The 20,715-nt window shown below is 40.1% G+C and overlaps 1 long non-coding RNA gene across 2 annotated transcripts in view; it reads left to right on the forward strand.

The window, feature by feature from the left end:
- LOC102289501 overlaps positions 1-20,407 on the forward strand; it is a 26,108-nt gene extending 5,701 nt beyond the window's left edge. The window contains exons 1-3 of one of the 2 annotated variants that reach the window (XR_006053387.1): positions 40-278; positions 5,863-5,926; positions 19,324-20,407. This is a non-coding gene — a long non-coding RNA (uncharacterized LOC102289501). Of the gene's footprint in view, positions 1-39; positions 279-5,862; positions 5,927-19,323 lie in introns of those variants that run through there. The other variant, XR_317717.2, reaches the window with a different exon arrangement.
- The last annotated feature ends 308 nt before the right edge of the window (positions 20,408-20,715 follow it).

Genomic DNA, 20,715 nt, shown 5'->3' on the forward strand with positions numbered 1-20,715 from the left:
GTGTGTGTGTGTGTGTGTGTGTGTGTGTGTGTGTGTGTGTGTGTGTGTGTGTGTGTGTGTGGGAGAGTGCTACTCCTACATGTATCCATCCAGACAGAGCTACGCAGCCGTGTGGGAGGGGTTATGAGAACAATGATGGGTTCTCGTCTCTCCCTCCCTGCACACAGTGTGTATGAGCGCGTGGGAGCACATGCATGATGACTGTGTGTGTGCGTGTGTGTGTGTGTGTGTGTGTGAGAAGGGTGATGGACTCTCACATGTGGCTGTGGAACTGAAAGGTAAGCCCTTTTTCTTTATCTTGGTGGAGTCCTTCAGTCTACGGACTTTAAGAATGTTTTGAAATTAATTTTCATATTCTCTCTACACACCTGGAAGATATTTGACTCCTATCTATCACCCTAACATGTCTTAACTGTACGCTCATCTTTCTTTGTTCACGTTGCCTGCCTCTCCACTTTGAGCACTTAGGTACTTAGTGTGTCTAAGCAGGATTGAACATATTAAAGAGATTATTGGCTCACAGTAACTCCATCATCCACACCTACCATTTGTCATGTGTCAGTTTCATGTGTGCGTATATTAGCTGTGGGTTGCGACAAACCCTCTGAGACAGTTTACCCTCAGTCCCAATTTGTCCAAACGGTTTACGACAGGGTTCCCCGAGGATACACCTTCCATTTTTCATTGTCTTCCCACGCTTGTCTCGCTCTGTCTGACACACATACATACACACACACAGAAGCACACAAATGCAGTGCATATGTGTGCATCGTACATGGTGGCAGTGGCGGCATTTCCATATCAAAGACTGTCTCCCATCAAAGGAGCTGTAATGGGCGGTAAACTTTCCATAATCATTTGTTGCGGGCTAATATTAGCTCCTGGCTGTGTAGTGGAATGACATCTGAGGCACAGACAGGAAGAGGAAGCATGGCGGGAGGTGGGAGAATTAGAAGGGAGTAGAGGGTGAAAGGTAGAGGGGTCGTGGAGATGAGGCGAGCGTGAATGAGATGAAGGAAAAGGACAGTGGAAAGAAAAGAAACAGAGCACAAAGGCGTCAGGAGGAAGAGGAAAGAGACAGGCAGTGTGGAGTAATTTCACACGCCTGGTTGCTCCCCGCAGACAGCACACCCCCCTCCACTCCAAAATCTCACACACATGCACACACACCCACATACTACATCTCTGCCCCCCACCCCCACTGGCTGGCGGGGTGGGGGTGGGGGGCAGGGATAGCGGCCCTTTGTTTGACATATAGCTGCACACAAAGACATTCAGACCTGAAATAGCAATGGAGAGTACACCCCTCCACACACACAGAGTCAGACACTCTCATCAGGACCACTTCTGATTGGCTCAAACTAAACAACGTGCTGATGCTGGAGGTTGCCTCTATAATCAAACAATGCTTCTGGTTGCATTTCTCTTTCCAAACGTCTGCACTCTTCTTCTCTGACATTATAAAATGCACTAATAATGAAGCTGCTTCCAAGAGAAGCTGCAAGAGACCTTTGTCTCCCCTCAGACAAAAGAGGAGCTATTGACTCTACAGAGCACATCAGCTCGCTCTGAGACCATTCCTGTCCTGAGGTGATGCGAGTCGACTGTCACCGGCATCCTCGCAGAGACCCGACATGAATCATTACACTGAATGTACAGTTCTCAGCGATCAATGTTTTTTTTTTTTCGTCTTCCAGTTTTGTATTCAGAACTGAAGCCAGAGTGTCTGTTGTGGGTAGGATTTTTTTTAAAGGTTTGATGCATATGGATCGTGAGTAAGAGCAGCATTTTGCCTCCATATGGTGCCTGAACGATGAAGGGGCATTCAGTGATAACCCGGCATGAAAGTGATTGGTGCACCAGCGTGCGTGTCTGATGAAATCAGCCATAGGTTAAACACTGTTGCATTGTCGGGGCACGGGAGCAGAAGTGCTGTAGTAAATGAAATGTTAAAGCTTTACTTACACCTGTTAGTGCTACTGTGCCGCGCACAAGGGGGCGGCTGCATACTGCATACAGACTTTATGAAAGATTAACGCCACCATGACAGAGATGCGGCAGCCATCTTTGTTTACTACCAGCTTTTCTTTTTGTGTATTACACTGAAGAAGAAACAAAGGTTCGGTCTCGAGGGTTGTGGTGGGGCTGATTTTGTGTTAGTAAAAGAACATCCTACTTTTTTTCTGTTTTGTAGTTAAGGCTTCTTTCCATATTTCAGGGGGGATCTTTTCAATGAGATGACAAGCTTTCTGCAGGAATCTGTGCTAAATGGATTTCACACCACACTCCTCGCAACAGGGGATTTATGGCGCTGGCGGGCAAGAGAGCAGTATCTGCCACCAGAATGTCAGCACTTTCCAATCCGCCATTTGAACTGCAAAACACTGTGGGAAAACACTGTACAAGATAGTTCACGGCATCAGCCCCCCTTGGAATCCTTAAAAAAAAAACAAACAAACAAACTTGAAACATAAAACGCAGCTGGTGTTTCTCCATGATAAAACCAGATGTAAAACCCACGGAGGACACGAAGTCTGTGGGTATATACAAAGTGTAAGGCATTTCTGTTTCTAAGAAGTCTTTGTGAACGTGAGGAAGCCCAACCCTGCTTTTTTTTTTCAATATGGAAGTTATTACCACAGTGCTTAATCCTGCACACTGTGTGCAGCTACTTAGAGAGAGAGAGGGAGAGTTAAAGAGAGAGAGAGAGAGAGAGAAAGTGTGTGCATGAAGGGGAGGGGAGAGAGGGGGGAGAAAGAGGTGAGGCTTTAATTCCAGCTGAGGATGGCAGGTATGTTAAAACCAGATAAAACGAGACATTAATTGAGTGACAGAGTTTGCCAGTGGGTTTTATCACAGGATACGTGTGTGTGTGTGTGTGTGTGTGTGTGTGTGTGTGTGTGTGTGCAGGCTTGTGAGAAAAAGAGGATTTATGCTTGTGTGGTCTTACTGAGTCTCTCTTTTTTTTTTCTTTTTTTGGTTTGCTGGTTTTGGGCCATTCCTAGGAGCCCGGTGTGTAGGCAGGAGGTGTGAGAGCGAGGATAGGTGAACCAGGTGCCGCTTCCTTCCTCAGCGTGTGCAGCTGTCTCAAAAGCCTCTTGATCCCAACAGAAACTTGAAATCAGAGAACTTTGATAGGCCACTCGGAGGGGAGGCTTTAAAAGATGTGAACGTCCTTGCACGTCATTTCTCTTCAGATGCTGTGATTTGTGTCGAAATCTCCAGATTCTCACACAGTTCGAATCACCTCCAGGAAAGAGCAAAAGTGACCCTTTTTCTCATACACGGACATACATGAGTCCCGAGTTTGTTAATCAGTGCTCAAAAAGTTTTTGCCACAGTTGAAAGTTAATACTATTCAAGGCCTTGTGTGAGTGCGTCTCCAGCAGCCTCCGTCTGACGCTTTTAGCGGGGCTTTGAGGACACATTTGCTTTCATTTGAGGAGCAGACCGATGTAATTTTGACCAGACCCTGGAGTCTCTGTGCTCATCTTTTCTATTCCCATCTCTTTTTTAGGCTGCCCTGATTCCATATCCTGGTTTTTTTGTAGAGGAGGTGAGGGACTATTGTAGCACAAAGTACAGCATTCACTCTGATGGTAACAGAGATACATGTGAACATAACGCACCCCTGAGTGCGCCATATGACGCCTCATTATATTTCACTGACTGATACAGTTCAGGCTTTCACAGGAATTAAAGGCTCGGTTTGCCTAAAATACAAACAACACTGTTAGCAAAGTCAGATAAAAGCAACATTATCCACATGGATGCATTAACCTAACCATGGATTTAAGAGTTGTTGATAATTATAAATGGTTTAAACAACTTCTTGGTTCTTCTTCTTCTTCTTCTTTTTTTTTTTTACAAATACTAATATCAGTTTGTGTGATCAGTCAGATGATCTGCATATGACTTTGAGCTGACAATGAGCAAAATGGGCCTCATTCATGCATTTGTAAGCCGAATTAATTAAAGCGCAATGTATGGAAGCCTAATAGGTGATTATGTATTTAAATGAATGTTATTTGCATAATATATCCAATATATCCATTTTGTTAATGCTGGTAATCGATTTTTGTGATTGCAGCCTATTTCCAAACATACACAAGAATAATAGCAAACAGTCACTTTTTAATGTGCTTACAAACAACGATAAACGACATTAATGACTTTTATTATTTATTGTTATTGTTATAGTTCATTATTATTATTCACCCTGAATGAATAATTCTGTTGCATAGGATTTTGAATGACATAAACAGAATATGCATAAAACACAATAAAGATAAAAAAAAGAAATAAATCCCTGCATCAGTGGCATCAAGTACAACATGACATGATGTAAGCATGAAAAAGTGAATCGTATTTATCATTTAACATAAGAATTTATATTTTAGTAGCTCCATAATGTAAAGATTATCCACCATACAGTCTTTTCACTTCATAATGTGAAGCTTAAAATTTAAAATTCTATTTAGACGCTTCTTCCTTCCAAGTAACATTTTCAGATTAGTTTGTTGTTAAAAATGAAATATTAATACTTGATAAAATTGTAAATAGTTATGTAATTATTCTATAGCTTTTGCACAGTTCTTGTCTTTTTCCTTCTCCCTACAGTTCTGAGTAAATTCATTTGCCAAAAAATAGACAAACACATATTAAAGTTTTACACAGTATAAGTGTATATATAGTAATTACATTTTCTACTGCCATTTTAAGGAAATCATTATTGTGAGTCATTTTGGATGCAATAATCATGCTGTGGAAATTTGATATCATGACAGTCTGCAGCTGCACCCTGTCACAGAAGCAGGTAATCACCTTTCAGATACCTGTTATGAAGAAATCATGGAAAAATTCAAATTTTTTACACAATATTTTTTATTGTAGGGTCTACCTTACATTATTAAGCACCTTGAGGCGACTGCTGTTGTGATTTTGCGCTGTATAAATAAGGCTGAATTGAATTGAATTGATGATATTTTTTTACCATCTTTAATTCCATGTTGTGGTAAATATATTTTAGCCCTTTGTAATCTGCTATGACAGCACAACTTTTGTTATATTAAAAATTATAATAATAATTAATTCAAACAAAAAAAACAACCAGATGAGGTGTATTATTTTGGAACTTTTCAGTGTAATCAAAGTGATGTTTTACCGCTTTTGCAAGACTGGTTTAGAATTTAATGCATACAATAAAATCAACAGAATTGAATAAGAGTACAAAAACATATTTGCAGGGAATTTTGTGATCAAGCTGTTTAATTATTATAGACTCTTAATTAATATGAAGTTATTATATCCTGAGTGCAAACCTGAATCCATCCTTTTGGGGACTGTGTCTTGCTGACACACCCAGCACAACCAATAACTGTCTCATCTCTGAGGAAAAATATTCAGATTCCATTTAGTCTCCTCTCACACTTAAATCAATAACCATCCACTCTGTTACACCCCAACAACCTCTGCCTCCATTGGTCCAAAGACGGCAGTTGCTTTTTCTCTGAGCAAATTGATGCTGATAATCATAGGTATGGAGCTGCAGGCTGTGCGTGTGCATGATTAACGAGACTGCTATCAACACAAAACGGACCTCAGCGCCGCAGCGCTGCTTGGGACAGACATGGTCAACAGGGAGGTGCATGTATATGTACACACGGATGCAAAGCACATGCATCATATGCCTGTGTGCAGTTGCTGACCATGCTTATGTGATTTATTACAGTTAATTAATACAAAGATTCTATATGTGTGAGGAGTCCCAGTCCAGCCTGTTTAACACACACCACTGGCCCTCTATTATTATTCTTAAAGGAAAACAAATTAATTACTCTGACATTTGCTTTCCTCCCACAGGCCGGCCGTCAGCCTTTATTTGGAGAGCAGAAGCTTTTCCACACTACCTGAAATCAGCTGAGAGGTAGGAATTACTGCAAATGAGTCTGTTTACTGCCTGTTTGCTTCAGCCGTGTGAACATGAAGGTCACTTTCATTTGGCTTTGATTGCACTCATTTGATTGCAATAAATTTATACTTCAAGTTTCTCCTTTTCAGATGTAATAGTTGCAGTGACACCTTGTAACCAAACTCTGTGTGAGAAAAGAAAAAAACAATGCTGTTCCACCCATGTCGGAATTTAATTGCACCTAATCATGGGTCCAAATTGAATAATAATATTTTTATTATATTTTATTTTTATATTTTATTTTTATATTTTAATTGAATAAAATAAATTACATTTAACAAGTATAGCTCCATAAATCAATGAAAAGCATTTGCTTTTTTGTGGTTTCCACTGGTTACTCTGGTTGGCAGTCAGGTCAAGGTCACACTCTGCATGCCTCCTCTGTATAAAACTGCCTGTTTGTTCAGTCGGGCTGGTTCCACTGCTGATTAGGAGGCCACTGTGGCTGATAGTGTGAGGTGGCAGCAGGACGACTCCTCGTCCTGGAAACTTCCATGATTCAGCTGAAATGCATCAAGGCAGCTATTTTAAAGGCGACTCTAACATTCGGAATTATCCATATTTTTCCAAAGACGATGATACAAAGGCAGTTATTTTAATTAGAGGTCTTATAAATTGTGTTTTATATATATACAAAAAAGACATAGTGACACAGTAACAAAGGACCATTATTTCCTAACATGTCTATAAAAATGAGTGGGTGCTCATTTATTTTCATATATGGATAAACTGTTTTTCAATTACTCTGTGATAAGAAATGTAATTACTAACTAAATGGGTTTTTGGAGAATTTTTTTCATGAATGAATGAAGCAACATATTCATAAAGTTCATCACAGTCAGTAGGAGGTGGTTGGGGTGTATGATGGCCATACTAAGTGCTGACTAATTTATGTCCAGCAAAGCAGCTTTGAAGAATAAAGATAAATAATAAAAATAATAAAAATACAAGGTTATTTTTTAAATAATATTTTCTCACATTAAAACAACTTTTTATCGCATGTTCTATTTGTAATGATTCACAGGCACACATATTATAATCTACTTGCTCCAGTGTTTTTGGAGCAAGTCGGTTTTGCCTTGCTCCAAAAGCATTAAACCAGACATCAACTGTCTTACTGCACGCTGACGTCTTTTACTTTTTAGAATTTTGATATATTCTGCTACTTTCACTTGTGGTGGAGTAGTTTATTACTTGTACCTGCTGGCAGACATAAATCCAGTTAAATTCTCTTCTGTCAACACACACTGATGTCTACAGTGACAAAATATGATGAATAGGCTCTGGTTCTTTACACACAGTGTGAGCTACATGCAGTGTTGGTCAGTTCTAACATGTATACTACGAAAATGGTTTCTGCCAGCCGGCTGAGCTTCACGTCAAGCTGTCCTCTGGCGTAGCTGTGTGTCCGCTGTGACAGACCACTTTCATAAAGTCTCTGCCTGTCAGTCCATTCAGCAAATCATGCCCCACTGGAACTACTCTCCTTCCTCTAGCTCTGTTTTCTTTCTCTCTCACACACACAGATCCCTGGGGAGTTTGGCAGACATCCTACTCAGTTAACTAGAGGGATAAAGCAAACTGTCTGCACAGCTCTTGAGGAACGCCATAGCAACCTTTTCTCTCCTCCGAATAATCCCACACTTTCACTCTTATCCCTGAAAGTTCTTCCTTTGCTCGAAAAATCGACACTAAACACACAACAAACTTGCTCATAAAGACCAGGAGATAATGCTCTTGTGTCTGAGAATGTTTTAATTAGTTTTGAGTTCTGGGTTGGATTCAATCAGATAATCCTGCCTCTGCTCGTCTGCACCTGCTTCGTGGCTGTGAGTCACTGTATTCAATTTGCATTTGCACTCTTCGAAGCATGGAACAAATTACATAATTGCTTAAATGCTTGAATGTTTTTTTTTCTTTTCCTTTCTCTTTTTTGTTACACAACTGGCACATCCAGCTCCTTGCACGATTAATCATTTTCATCCCTGACTTCATTTTTCTTCCATCATTTTCACATTAGGATTAATATGACAAAAGCTGTCTCCTTCACCTGGCTCAATCAGCTAAGCTATATTTCAGCCTTATTACAGATCTTATCATTTAATGTGGCCTGGAAATGACTCCAGCCACGGTTCAGCCTAAAGGTAGTTACCTCCCATTTTAAATTGCTCTGCGGGAAGGATTATAAAAGTGACACACATTCTGGGATGCTGGGCCTCAGAGTTCACACTGGAGCTAATTAGGGAAAGCAACAATTTAATCTGTGAGTCGCTACCACAGGCTCTTGCAGATGACAACTCAATTTGGTGCTCTGTACACAGAGAGGAGAGAACCAGATGTGAACATTTCTCACATGTGTGTGTGACAAGAGTGCTTGTCTTCCATTCCTTTCTATCCCTCCTAACCTTCCCTCACCCTCCCTTTCTTCACCTCTGTCTCATAGCTTCCTTCCTGTCTCTTTCTGTTCCCGTCTTTCTAATTGTGGATGCCAGCTGCTTCAGAGCCTCTGCTGCTGCTGCTGTGGTGCCACGCCTGCGAAGTGTCCAGCCCAGAGTCCCTCTCTCTTTTCTCCCCCTCTCTGCAGCTTCAACACAATAGCTCCCCCATCATGAAATTATCAGTGGCTCCATGGCCTCTCCTTGCGACACCGTGACACACCACTTTGTTGCATTGTGCCTCTTACTTGCAGGCACAGATGGTGGTATAGTTGGTGTTCTCTGTCAGAGTGCTGACACACGGTTCCTAAAAAGGAAAAGAAAAACAGCAGGGAGAGGGATGAGAGTGACAGTAAACACTGGTTAGCGCTGTCCTCTTAAGGCAAAAGGTGGGAGTCCCTCAGGTAGTCCAGCTTCCTCCCACATCCCAAAGACATCCACATTAGGCTAACTGGTGATTCTAAATCAGGATGTGCAGTCAAGTTCTGTACAGCCTACAGACTTTTAAGTGGACGCTAAGACTAGAGCAGTATATAAATACAAAGTCCGGTTCCATTTCCACACCCATAAGATGCTTTAAAATTAATTTCATTAAACAGGATGCAGCAGGGTTTAGATTAAAGGTTGCTGATCCTACCAAAAAGGCACTAATATAGGTGACATGTCAAAACATTAAGGCAGCAAAGCTCAAGAAAAGATAACAACATACCAGATTTTTCCAGTTAAATAAAGCTAATACTGCCGTTTACAGTCAGCGTAAAAAAAAACACCGTAAAAAAAAAATCCTAAAAAAACAGTAACATTCCAGCAGCTCGGGCGCCAAAATAATACCATAAAATTACAGAAAATAACTTGCATGAAAATACGGTTATTTTCAGTAATGACAAAACAGTTTGTTGCCCTAACTTTACATGGAATTTTGCCTTTTTCAAGTGCTTTTAAACATTAAATTAGGAACAATTTAATGTGATTAAACAATGAAATTACCTATAAACAAGGTCAATGAATGCGGCAATATGAATAATAATACTTAAATGTACAGAAATATACAGTTAACAGTTGGTTTAAATAATAATTGATTGCATTCATATAGCACTTTATGAGACCCTCAAAGCGCTTTACAATTCCACTTTATAATTCCCCTCTGGCCATCACCAGTAGATAGCAGGTGAAGTGTCTTGCCCAAGGACACAACGCCTGAGAGTGTCCGATCCAGGGCTTGCACTGGCAACCTTCTGATTACAAGGCGAACTGCCAACTCTTGAGCCGCGATCTCCCTAAATAATAATAATAAATATATATGTAAACATTTTAGAACACTATATTTATTTAAGTCCACAGTATGCTTATAATTTGCAGAATTTGGAACTGTTTGCATTTCATCTTATATAATTAATTCTGTTGAAGCATATATATTTCACATCTTATTATCCAGGATAATTCCATTTTTTCATTTTGTTTCCAGTGTTAAAATAGTAAAATATTCCAGGTCTTTTGCATTATCTTAATCTCTTTGTGCTATGCTGCATAGAAACAGCCCTGTTGCTGAGCTATTTTCCTAACTTAAACCAAAATAGTGTCCTCCTCCAGTGTAGCTCTGTAAATTATATTTGAACTGACAGAACAATCAGTATGATATCCACATCAGTTAAATTAATTTTTTTAGAGATGGTAAAGGCATTAATATAAATATAATGTGGTGTACAAATTTAAAAACTAAAGATTTGACATGTTTTTGTGAGCTCTCTGGCACAAAATGGAAAAAGACATATTTGTTAGTTGGTTTTGGTTCTTTTCTTGGATTTGTAGGCACAAAGAAAAAAAAATCTCAGAGTTTTCAGAGTGCTGTGCACATGTACCTACATTTGAGCATGTGTGTTCCTGTAGCATCCTCTAAACCACAGAGACTTTGATAGCAGCCCATGCAGAGCAACAGACACAGACCAATGGCTTTCTCTAATGAGCAGACTGTTGTTGGTCTGCCGTGGGGACCCTGCTTCAGGGCTGGCACACATTGCAAGATTTTATGAACTAATTAAGCACTAAAAGTTGCCTTCTTTGACAAGAAAGTCCAGATTTTTATGCAAAGTCAAAGAAAACTACTGGGGGATGGGAAAAACATCGGAAATTTCATTCCTATGTTTCATTTGCATTTGCAGTTCAAGTTTAGACCAGATCTACCAGCACAGAAAGAGACAGTTTGCTGTTGATAGGTGTTAATGAATCTTCCTGAAGCTCTGCCACTGTCCTGATATGACCTGGAGATACTGCCACATTTACTTTGGAGAGAAAATGAAGGGTTAGGTAAGTATTAAAACCAAACAGCTGCTTAAATTTTAGCATGTATAGCTAATTTTGCTCCATAAAACAGCTTTCTTATGTTTAACTGACTGTTTTAAACAAAGCTGACAGGTGGATGCAAACACAAGTTACCCCTCTATGGGGATTCACCTCTTCTAATTCCAGTTTATGCTTTGTGTAGTCTTTGTGATGCCTTAAGTGCAACATTCAGAGTTTAATTCTTTATGGTTTTAAATGGTCACTTTTTTCTAATTAGTTAAACATAAAGTAATGAAACCTTTCTGACCTTGAAAACTGATTCTGACTCGAGGAAAAACAAATATCAAAAAGTTCAGTTCGTGTTTTTCAGAGCATTTACATTAATGCTCTTTCCAGGTGTTTCCCACATCAATGTTAAGAGCTCCTTTGTGCTGATGATCTGCAGCACTGAAACATAGTTTAAATGAACAGAAAAGACAAGATAAGGATGCTGAAAATGAACCGCCAGGAAACAGACACATCCACTGGGACAGGCTAAAAAACAATATATAGTTTTGCTTAATGCCTGGGGTTTTTTTTTTCCAAGAGTCCCTGCAGATAAAAGCTGAATTACCTTCCCCAAATTCTGGAGCATGAATGTTGTAAAATTAGCTGCGATGTCACAAAATCCTGCTTGCAGATCCACGTGTCAAGCTCGGAGTTGAGGTGAGCACAGAGGAATGTTCCCTTCTTCAGCAGATGAAGATGTGGAAACGGCCCTCTGGTGTCAAACTCTACAACATCATAGTGACAAAAACATATTTTTGGTGAGTATCAAAAGGAATTTCCTCTGAGATCAGGCTCTGTCACTACATTTTGAACATGCGGTACCAGTCACTCAGCCCGGGGATTGTTCCAAATTCCTCGATCCTATTAGATGACGCATGTCAGGAAGTCACATTTTGCATTTCCTAAGCTGTAAATGCAGCTCAATCTGTAGATCAGCTACATTTTTCTGTGACTCATGAGAAGACTGCAACTTTAACTGTGCAGCTCCTTTCAAGCAGCAGTGGAGTTCACCTCCACGTTTCCCTCCTCGCTCTGGGAATCTGGAAAGACGTTAGATTGGCAGGTCGGGCTGCTGTCAGTATCTGTCTCCGTCACCTGTCCTGCTCGGCAGCCAGCTGCTCCGCCTGTGATAAGACTGGAGTTTATTCTGAGGCTGAAAATACTGGACTCAGTCTGGCTGCGTGCCGATCGCCTAGCCTCTCTGTCTTCTCACAAACCAGATTACAGATTTCTCACTGTCATTCAGTCGGCCGTGATGAGGGTGAACGAGCTTGTTTGTAAATTCCTTTTGTGTTTTCTTTCTGGAAATTTTTTTGAATTCATAGCTGAGAAACTGTTTTGTTTCTACACTCTCATCCTGTCACTAAAGTTGAATAATGGATTTGATTCACAGTTAAATCTTAAAATAGGAAAACATCTGCTTGAGCAATGAACAGGCCTTTAATGGCGGTACGCTGGAATCAAAAGATTCTGGTTATGCTTTAAACTGACATATTTATAAAAAAGAATGCGACTTAATGAATGACTGGGTTAATGCAGAATTCCTGCTGCTCTCCTCATTTCTCACAAGTGTCAGCTACCTTCAGCTCCTCGTTCTCCTCCTCCTCCTCCTTCTGAAATGAATGATGTTAAATCAATGATGCCAATGTCAGCCACTGCCTGCATGACTGATCTGAATAAAATGGGCAAGGATCCATTAGGAAACAAAAAGCTTGCTTTTATCCAGCAGGCACTCTCTGTTTCTCCTCTCCATCTTCTGTCTTCCCCACACTCCGCTCTGCGTAATGCAGCGTAAGCACAGCTGTCTAAAAGCAGCATGAAGGATAGACGTCTCTTACAGGAGCTGAGGGAAGAAGGAAGGAGGTGGGGAAGGCTTGGACTCTACCTCTTCAAAGACTATCAGAAGTATCACTTGAAGCTCTTTTCTCAACTGAGTGGTACTGGGGTTAGTGAGGGTGCTTTCTGCCTTTGCAGCTAACCTGCAAACTGTTCTGATGGTTGTCAAACCACATCTTAACTAATACATACGAAGGTGTCACAACTCGTTATTAAAGATACACAGTTGTTGTCTCTGTTGTCTTGTGTTTACAGGGGAAAGAGTTAAGCCCAAACCTTTAATATCAACTTTGATGATAACATGAACCTACGCGGTATTTTTAATAACCAAAGCTTTAATTGTCCTATTAGACCATGGGAAATCTTTCCCTAAATTTAAGTTCAGTCAGGACCACCCATCTGTCAAAGGCAGGTTGTTATTTCTATTCTGGGACCCCTGCCCCCATCCTTCCATGGAAAGCATAAGGCAGAGAGTGCAGCAGATAGACCCCAGCACACAACAGGACTGTCCTTAATTATTCTGATTAAGTCAGGTGCAGCAGAAAGGGAGGAGCTGGGTTGCAAAGTGGTATGCAAACACCTGCTGTAGCAGTGGACAGACTGAGGGAGCTTAAATAACACAGCCACTAGGAGATTTATTAGTAGGATGTCAGTCAGTAGTATTGCATTGTGGGCTGGCACTGAGCTGCCAGCCTTGCAGAAGAGAGGCACCAAGAGGGTTTTGTCCTGTACTCAGTGCAGTCAGTGACCACCTCAGGCAGACAGCTGAGGCTTGATACAGAGAGAGATACACTGTAAAAAAAATTGTAATATAAAAGGATTTTACTGTGTATTTTACAGTTTTGTACTGTTCTTCTAGAATCATTAAATTCACATAAATAGACTGTGATTTTACATTTCAAATGTAAATTAACGTAAAATCACTGTAAATGTAATAAAACATAATTTTCTTGTTTTTTAAATGTATCTGTCTGTACATATGCATATTTAGATTGTTAAAATACATTCACAAATGTATCATAATTTCATAAATATCTGTCCGTTATTTGAAAGATTGAACTGTTAAATTCAATGCTATGGAAAAATATATAAAATGATTTGTATAAACATTTTTTACATCAAATAATAATAATAATTATTGCTATATAGGGCGAGCGTGGTTCAAGAGTTGGGAGTTCGCCGGTTCGAGCCCCGGCTCGGACACTCTCGGTCGTTGTGTCCTTGGGCAAGACACTTCACCTACCACCTACTGGTGATGGCCAGAGGGGAATTATAAAGTAGAATTGTAAAGCGCTTTGAGGGTCTCATAAAGCGCTATATGAATACAATCCATTATTATTTAAACCAACTGTTAACTGTATATTTCTGTACATTTATATTTATATTCTGTATTATTATTCATATTGCCGCATTCATTGACCTTGTTTATTGGTAATTTCATTGTTTAATCACATTAAATTGTGCCTAATTTAATGTTTAAAAGCACTTGAAAAAGGCAAAATCCCATACAGTTTGTTGCCCTAAATCCCATGTAAAGTTAGGGCAACAAACTGTATTGTCATTACTGAAAATAACCGTATTTTCATGGGAAAGTTATTTTCTGTTATTTTATGGTATTATTTTGGCGCATCAGCTGCCGGAGTATTACGTTTTTTTAGGATTTTTTTTTTTTTACGGTGTACGTTGCAATAGGCCTAGGCTGCTGGGGCTTCCCGTGATGCACTGAGTGTTTCTTCTTCATTCACTACGTGTCTATACACGTGTCATTAGTTATCAATAGTCTCTGGCTCTTTTACATAGCTTGTCTTTGTCCTGTCCTTCCTCCCATCACCCCCAACAGATCGTGGCAGAAGGCAACCCGTCGTGAGCCTTGTTCTGGTGGCGGTTTCTTCCTGTTTAAGGGGAGTTTTTCCTTCCCACCATTTCCAGGGGTTCTAATTGTTTCATCACTAGAGTTATAGCTCAGATTTTTAAGGTCTTAACCTGTGTTAACCAGTAAATGACCTTGGCATTGTTGTCATAAACAGACATTTTTTTAAGACTCCAGTGATTAGCAAATTTTACACCAGGTGGAGGCATAGTGTGCTGCCACAAAAGCCATGATAGAAAAGCTTAATAAATGATGTGAAGAAAAAATATTAGATATATAAAACTGAAGCTGTTTAGATATCTTTACTTTGCATATTAGATATGTAAAGTAAAGAAAACTGTTAAAGAAATGTTCCCATTCTAACCATCAACCCCCCAGGCAAAACGTAATAAGACATGAAAGTCAAAATGATTAAGAAGGTCTGAACATTTAATATTCAATAATTAAATAAAGAAATGATAAACACCAACAGCTAAGAACAGAAGAAGAGTGAAACAGATGTCTCTTTCACAGCAGCATGCTTTTTGGAATTTTTTTATTCCTTGCATTAGAGCAGACCTTCCCAAAGTGTGGGGCCCGCCCCCTGGGGGGGGGGGCAGAGTGGGGGGGGCGGGGTTGAAAAGGGAAAAAAAAACAAAAAAACAATGCTAGCACGGCCCACGACAAACGCAAAGCAGGAGATGAAGCATGCTGAATATGTTTCCAAACCAACTTCATTCTAAGCCAAAGACTAGAAAATATGGTGAAGCATATCTTCCCTTTGGCTTCACCTGCACAAGTGCCAAGGTAGGTCTCCCCTGCAGAATTGGTTTTCCCTTCGTCGGGAGCAGCGCTGGGCTCTCCAAATCACGGACAAACAGTATCCCACATTCTTGATTTTTAGTTCACAAACACTTCTTTAATGACTAACTACTCCTGACATTTTGGAGATGTTAGCTCTTTATACAGTAAAGTTACAGTGGGATACAAATAATATCAGGCTGATCCTGCCACTGATTTGTTTCCCCCGTCTAAATCATCGGACAAACAGGATCCCACAGCTGTTTATGTTTTTAAACCCATTTTGCACAGAGAGGCATTTTTTGAAAAATGTATTGATAGCAATGTTGAATATTATTACACAGGAAAAAAACAACTACACGTAAAATAATTACACCGTGACGCCTCTGCCTTTCTAAATGGAGGGACAGTAACTGCGTGTGTAAGCGTGTAAAAACTGGAAGATAATCAGATTAACAGTATTTTGTCTCTATTTGCCAGTTCTGCAATTCATCTCATGTAAAAATAACGTGGCGCTCAGCGTGACGTGCAAAAAAGACACATACCTTTGACGTTGAGTGACGAACTCTGTATTCCTCGTCCACACGTAAACGCAATAAAAGGAGTTTTAAAAAATCTCAGTTTTCGGTGATTCGAAACGCCGTTTACGTGTGGACGAAACAGCTGCGTTTTCAAAAATACCCGTGTAGGTGCGGACGTAGCGTAAAAGAGTTAGTAGTTTATTTTCTTACTACCTGTAATTTATTGCAGATTACTTGTATTTGCTTAATTGTTTACTAAATGTTTGAGGTGTGAAATAAACCGCAATGGAGCAAAATATGGGTGTGTGTGGTTGGAGGATGTGTTTGTGCGTGTGCGTGTGCGCGGAGGGGGGGGGGATTTTTCTTGTAAAACAAAGGGGGGCCCCTTGCAAAAAAAAGTTTGGGAACCACTGCATTAGAGCAAGTGACCTTTGAGAGGAACCAGAAAAGAGGCTGAGTGGCAGCTCTGTTTGCTGCTCTCTTAATGCATCTGTTGTTTCAATTCTTAGTAGATGTCAAAATATTAGAAGTTTCTAATATTACAACGAAGTATTGGTTTAACACTGGATCATTCACTACAGGGAAACCTCCACCACCCTCACTTTCTGCCTCTGTACACACACTAACAGCATTGGCACTGAAGTCTCTGCAACTGTACACACACTGATGTGTACGGACAAATACATATGAGCCTTTTCTGACAAAGTGCACTGCGATCCACTTTTTCACAAGCTCTGTGCAGTCGTATGTGTGACTCGGTCCAAATGAACTGGTGATGTAAAGGCTGCTGAGAGAGTTGGGTGGTAAAGCTTAAAATCATTCTGGACAGTCAGAGAAGGAAAGAGTTCTGGAGTCATGCACTTGGATGTTTTAAAGGAAAAGGAAAGATCCTGTGAGCTGTGGTAAAATATGAAAGGTTTTCAGACTTGCTGGAACATAAAACAAAACAGAAATCAATGGAAGCTTTTAAAAAAGTCATTGCCCAAAATCTTCAAACTGAAATGCTAGATCTAAACTGTGTTTCCTCCAATAGCGTTTTGTGACTGAACTGTGACTGAGCTTCCCCCTCTATTTCCACACGCACACACACACAGCGTTCTCCGGCTCCTAATCCCTCAGGCTAGTTTTGATTGTTACTTAAATCTTTGTGTTCCTTCCCTCTGAAAAGACAAAAAAATCCCCCCACATTTTGCACTTCTTTTCCTCCTTCCTCACTCAAGTGTTTCTATCCATTATGCGCAGTGACATTCTTTGTCTGAAGGACACTGGCGTTGAGCCAAGAGGCTTCCGCTGGGCTGGCCGAGGCATTTAATTGAAACCTTAAAAGAACTTTCTTTTGGCACAAAAGCCCTTATGTGTGCTTTGTCACAATTAGATTGACCAGAAAGGCCAGCAGACCTGATAAAAAGGGATTAGAAAAAATGCTGGGATATTATGTTCAGTGTGACATGGCCGCTTGTGGAAGAATTAGTGCAGGCCTGACCCGTCCTGGATTAGTCAGGCAAAAGGACAAACCTGTGATTAATGGAGTGGTCAGAGGCTACACTTACAACCCAGTTTCACAACACCTCCTGCACACCTCCCATGGTATTGTAAACTGTCCCTCTCGACTGCTGTCCAGCACAGTACCTCAGAACAGCAGGGTGCAACTTCATCCTGTGAGGTCGCCCGCTGTGAGGGTGAGAGTTTGGCCTAAAGGGGGCGACACAGTCAGGTTGCCAGGAATATCTGTTACGTCAAACAGCCCAGTGTAGTCAGCCCCAGTCAGCAGGGCCCAAACTGGTGGAGTTAGGTGCCCCTACCCCCAGACCAAAATATGATTTATGCCAACATGGGTGGTCCAGGAAAAGATCAGATTTGACCATCCTCAATAAATCACATTGTTCTATTAGAATTACAATATGGATAAATATACAATATAGATGCAGTGCCCAGGTCCACAGTTTACCACACACTGATGGTGACCTAGGCTAATATAATACATTATAATACAACAGCATGTTCTATACTTTGTTATTATTTTGCCACATTATTTTATTATGACTTTTTTTTACATGCATTACAGTAACAAATGATTACCTTTTAAATATATAACAATTAGAATACAAAAACAGACATTTCTGAACAGCTATAATTATCATAACAAAGTAAACTTGATATTTATTCCTAAACAGAGAAACAAATTTTCTAAACAATGAAACACATATTTGTAAAATTGATATTTGTTTATTTAATGCATGTCCAACACGTAATTAAAGTAATAACCAAAACATTTTTTACAATGATTGGGCTTTGAGCGTGATTTTAAAACTTTGGTACAGTATTTTGTAAAAGTTTATAGTACCAGGAAATGTGGAGGTTTTGATCAGGTCTCAGGTGCCGTAAAGATTTCATTTAGCTCACATCTTGTTATAAATGTTAGTCCGCTCCAGGAATAAAGGCAACCTGCCTGTTAGGACAGCCAGAGGTTTAAATGACAGTATAGGGGGAAACAATGATTTTAAGAATTCACGTTTATGTTAGCACAATAAACTGATACACTTCAGTTAATGTAGCAACAAGACAATCAGAGCACTTTTTAAACAAGAAATTCTCTCAAGTTGACAGATAAAACAAGACACACAGTTTAATTGAGTGAACACCATCATGAGGACAGATACTTCCTTCCACAGTATGAAGCCTCTGGGTCCCTGTCTGTCCCAGAAGGGTTAGATTGGGGTGAAGTGCCTACTTGGGCGAAATATTTTGGGTAACTGCCAAAGTGCCCAAGTGCTGTTTAAGATGGCAAGCATTTGGATTTTTAACAGAGCTCTGTGGGAGAGCTGACTAAAGGCATCCCATTAATAACAGAAATATAAATACTGCACACCCACATTTTAGTGGTCAGGAGTTCAGGTTTTTCCCTTTGATGCCCGAATGGCTGAACTTTGATTAACAGTAATATTTTTATGTTTTGGATTTTGATACCAAAGTATCAGGACACAAATTGGATGGCATTCTTCATATTTCATAGACTGACAAATTCTTTCTAACTCTATTTTGCTCCTGGCTCTTAAACGTCATGACTCTTTAGGACCCGGTCATTGCACAATTGCACAAAGCCTGTACACAATTCTGTTAACAATTCCAACATACAGACATACCAGGAAACTGATTTTCCAAACATGCCCTGTTATACTGAAGCCCTGCATGCAGATCATTTTCCTGTAAACCTACTTTACAGTGACATTACTCTGAGCTTTGGTACACAGCGGGCCGCTTCAAGGTGGATTAAGGCTTGCCGCTGTGAAACCAAAGTTATTCTCAGCTCCATCATGGCCCTAACCTCAATTCCAAAGCACTTTAAAAATAGGCAATAAATAGAGCACTGTTACATCCAAGGACCCTGCTTAGCATTTCACTTTGCAGTCACACACTTTTGGCTAAAGATGTGTTTATGTAGCTGAGTCCTGTGTGATGTTTAAGGCTGTCCTTGGGTCACAACCTGCTTATTCAACTTTAATTCTCAAACACTACATTTGCATTGAAAGCTAATCCTCCAGCATGAAATTAATGTTCCTGTTTCTGCCTCATTATCTCCAGGTTAAGTCGTGGTGTGTGCAAGCTGCCAGCATCAGATCATCGTCCTCAAAGTGTGGGGGCAAGAAGGAAAGATGTTGGGTGCCCCCCGGTGGAGACTGTTTACTGTGTGCAAAGTGCTCTCCGCTCTCCTTTCAGTGTTTGTTAGTTAATCACCATCTGCTGCTGCTGCAGTTAGTTGTATAGCAAGAGTGGAGAGGAAGCTGGTTCTCAGTCAACCAGCTTCTCATGCAAATAAATGGTTTTAATGGCTCCACAGTGTGATGAACAAAAAAGCTTCAAAAATACTGGTTGACAGTTTGACTTGGTCCTGTCACTGAAGATTAGCTTCCATTAGCTACTACAGCACTGATGGGTGGGGAGGGTCAGCTGGTGTTGTGAATCAGGCCGCTGAAGTGTCACGCACGGCTTTTTCACAACACCAGGGTTCCTCCCTACTACTTCCTGCTAGGACACATCCACCACACGTCTCTGCACAATGCTGTACATTAGAATACAGCAAAACACAAAGTGTAAATGTACGAGTTACTAACAAGTTTTTAAGGAATGTCATTTCATTGTTAAACAGTAAATAACTATTAACTTGTGACTTATTACCAATAGTATCGTGTTACCTACCAGCTTTGGAACAGTTTGCTATTATCACTATCATCTACACTGTTGTGCCCTTTTGAAACTGAAAAAAAAAAAATACACACACATATATATATATGTATATTTTCTTGCCATGTTACACACAAAACTATTTAGACTATGGATCGTAATCTACTTTACAACTTTTGGACTTTGCAAAAGTCTTGGGCCACCCTACATTTCATTGCAATTCTTAACAAGCTTGAAAGTCAACCCTTGCTTTGAGCACATTTATTCTTCAACACAGCATGAACTCTCTTAGACAAGCTTTCTTGTCATTTGTTGAAGTATTCTTCAGGAATACTTTGATAACTTTAGGCTCATTGAATGACATTACAAGCTCTTCTCTGGATGCTGGCTGTCTTTTGTTCTGCACTCATTCTTTCAACATGATCCCACACTTCAGTGAACCGCAGTGTTGGGTAAGTTACTTTAAATTAGTAACTTAGTTACATTACTAGTTACTTCTATTAAAAGTAACTCAGTTACTTCAAGTTACTCGTTACTTTCAGAGTAACTAGTTACTAGGGAAAGTAACTTTGGTTTTACTCAGAATTCTCTTGTTAATGTGTTACTTCCATAAATGGATACCCATCAAGATTGCCAGTCTTCTAGCTTCCTTACTTGCCACAAGTGCACTGTGCCACCTACCAATAGAAAGGAAAAAATAATGTGCACATTTCCACGAGACAAATCCCACGCCTGCTTTTTACATCCAACACAAAAACTGCAGTCGTGGTGCTTTCGATTGTACTCAGAACT

The sequence above is a fragment of the Haplochromis burtoni genome, unplaced genomic scaffold, assembly GCF_018398535.1.
Source record: "Haplochromis burtoni strain Fernald_Lab_line unplaced genomic scaffold, NCSU_Asbu1 Contig_909, whole genome shotgun sequence".
Taxonomy (NCBI): Eukaryota; Metazoa; Chordata; class Actinopteri; order Cichliformes; family Cichlidae; genus Haplochromis; species Haplochromis burtoni.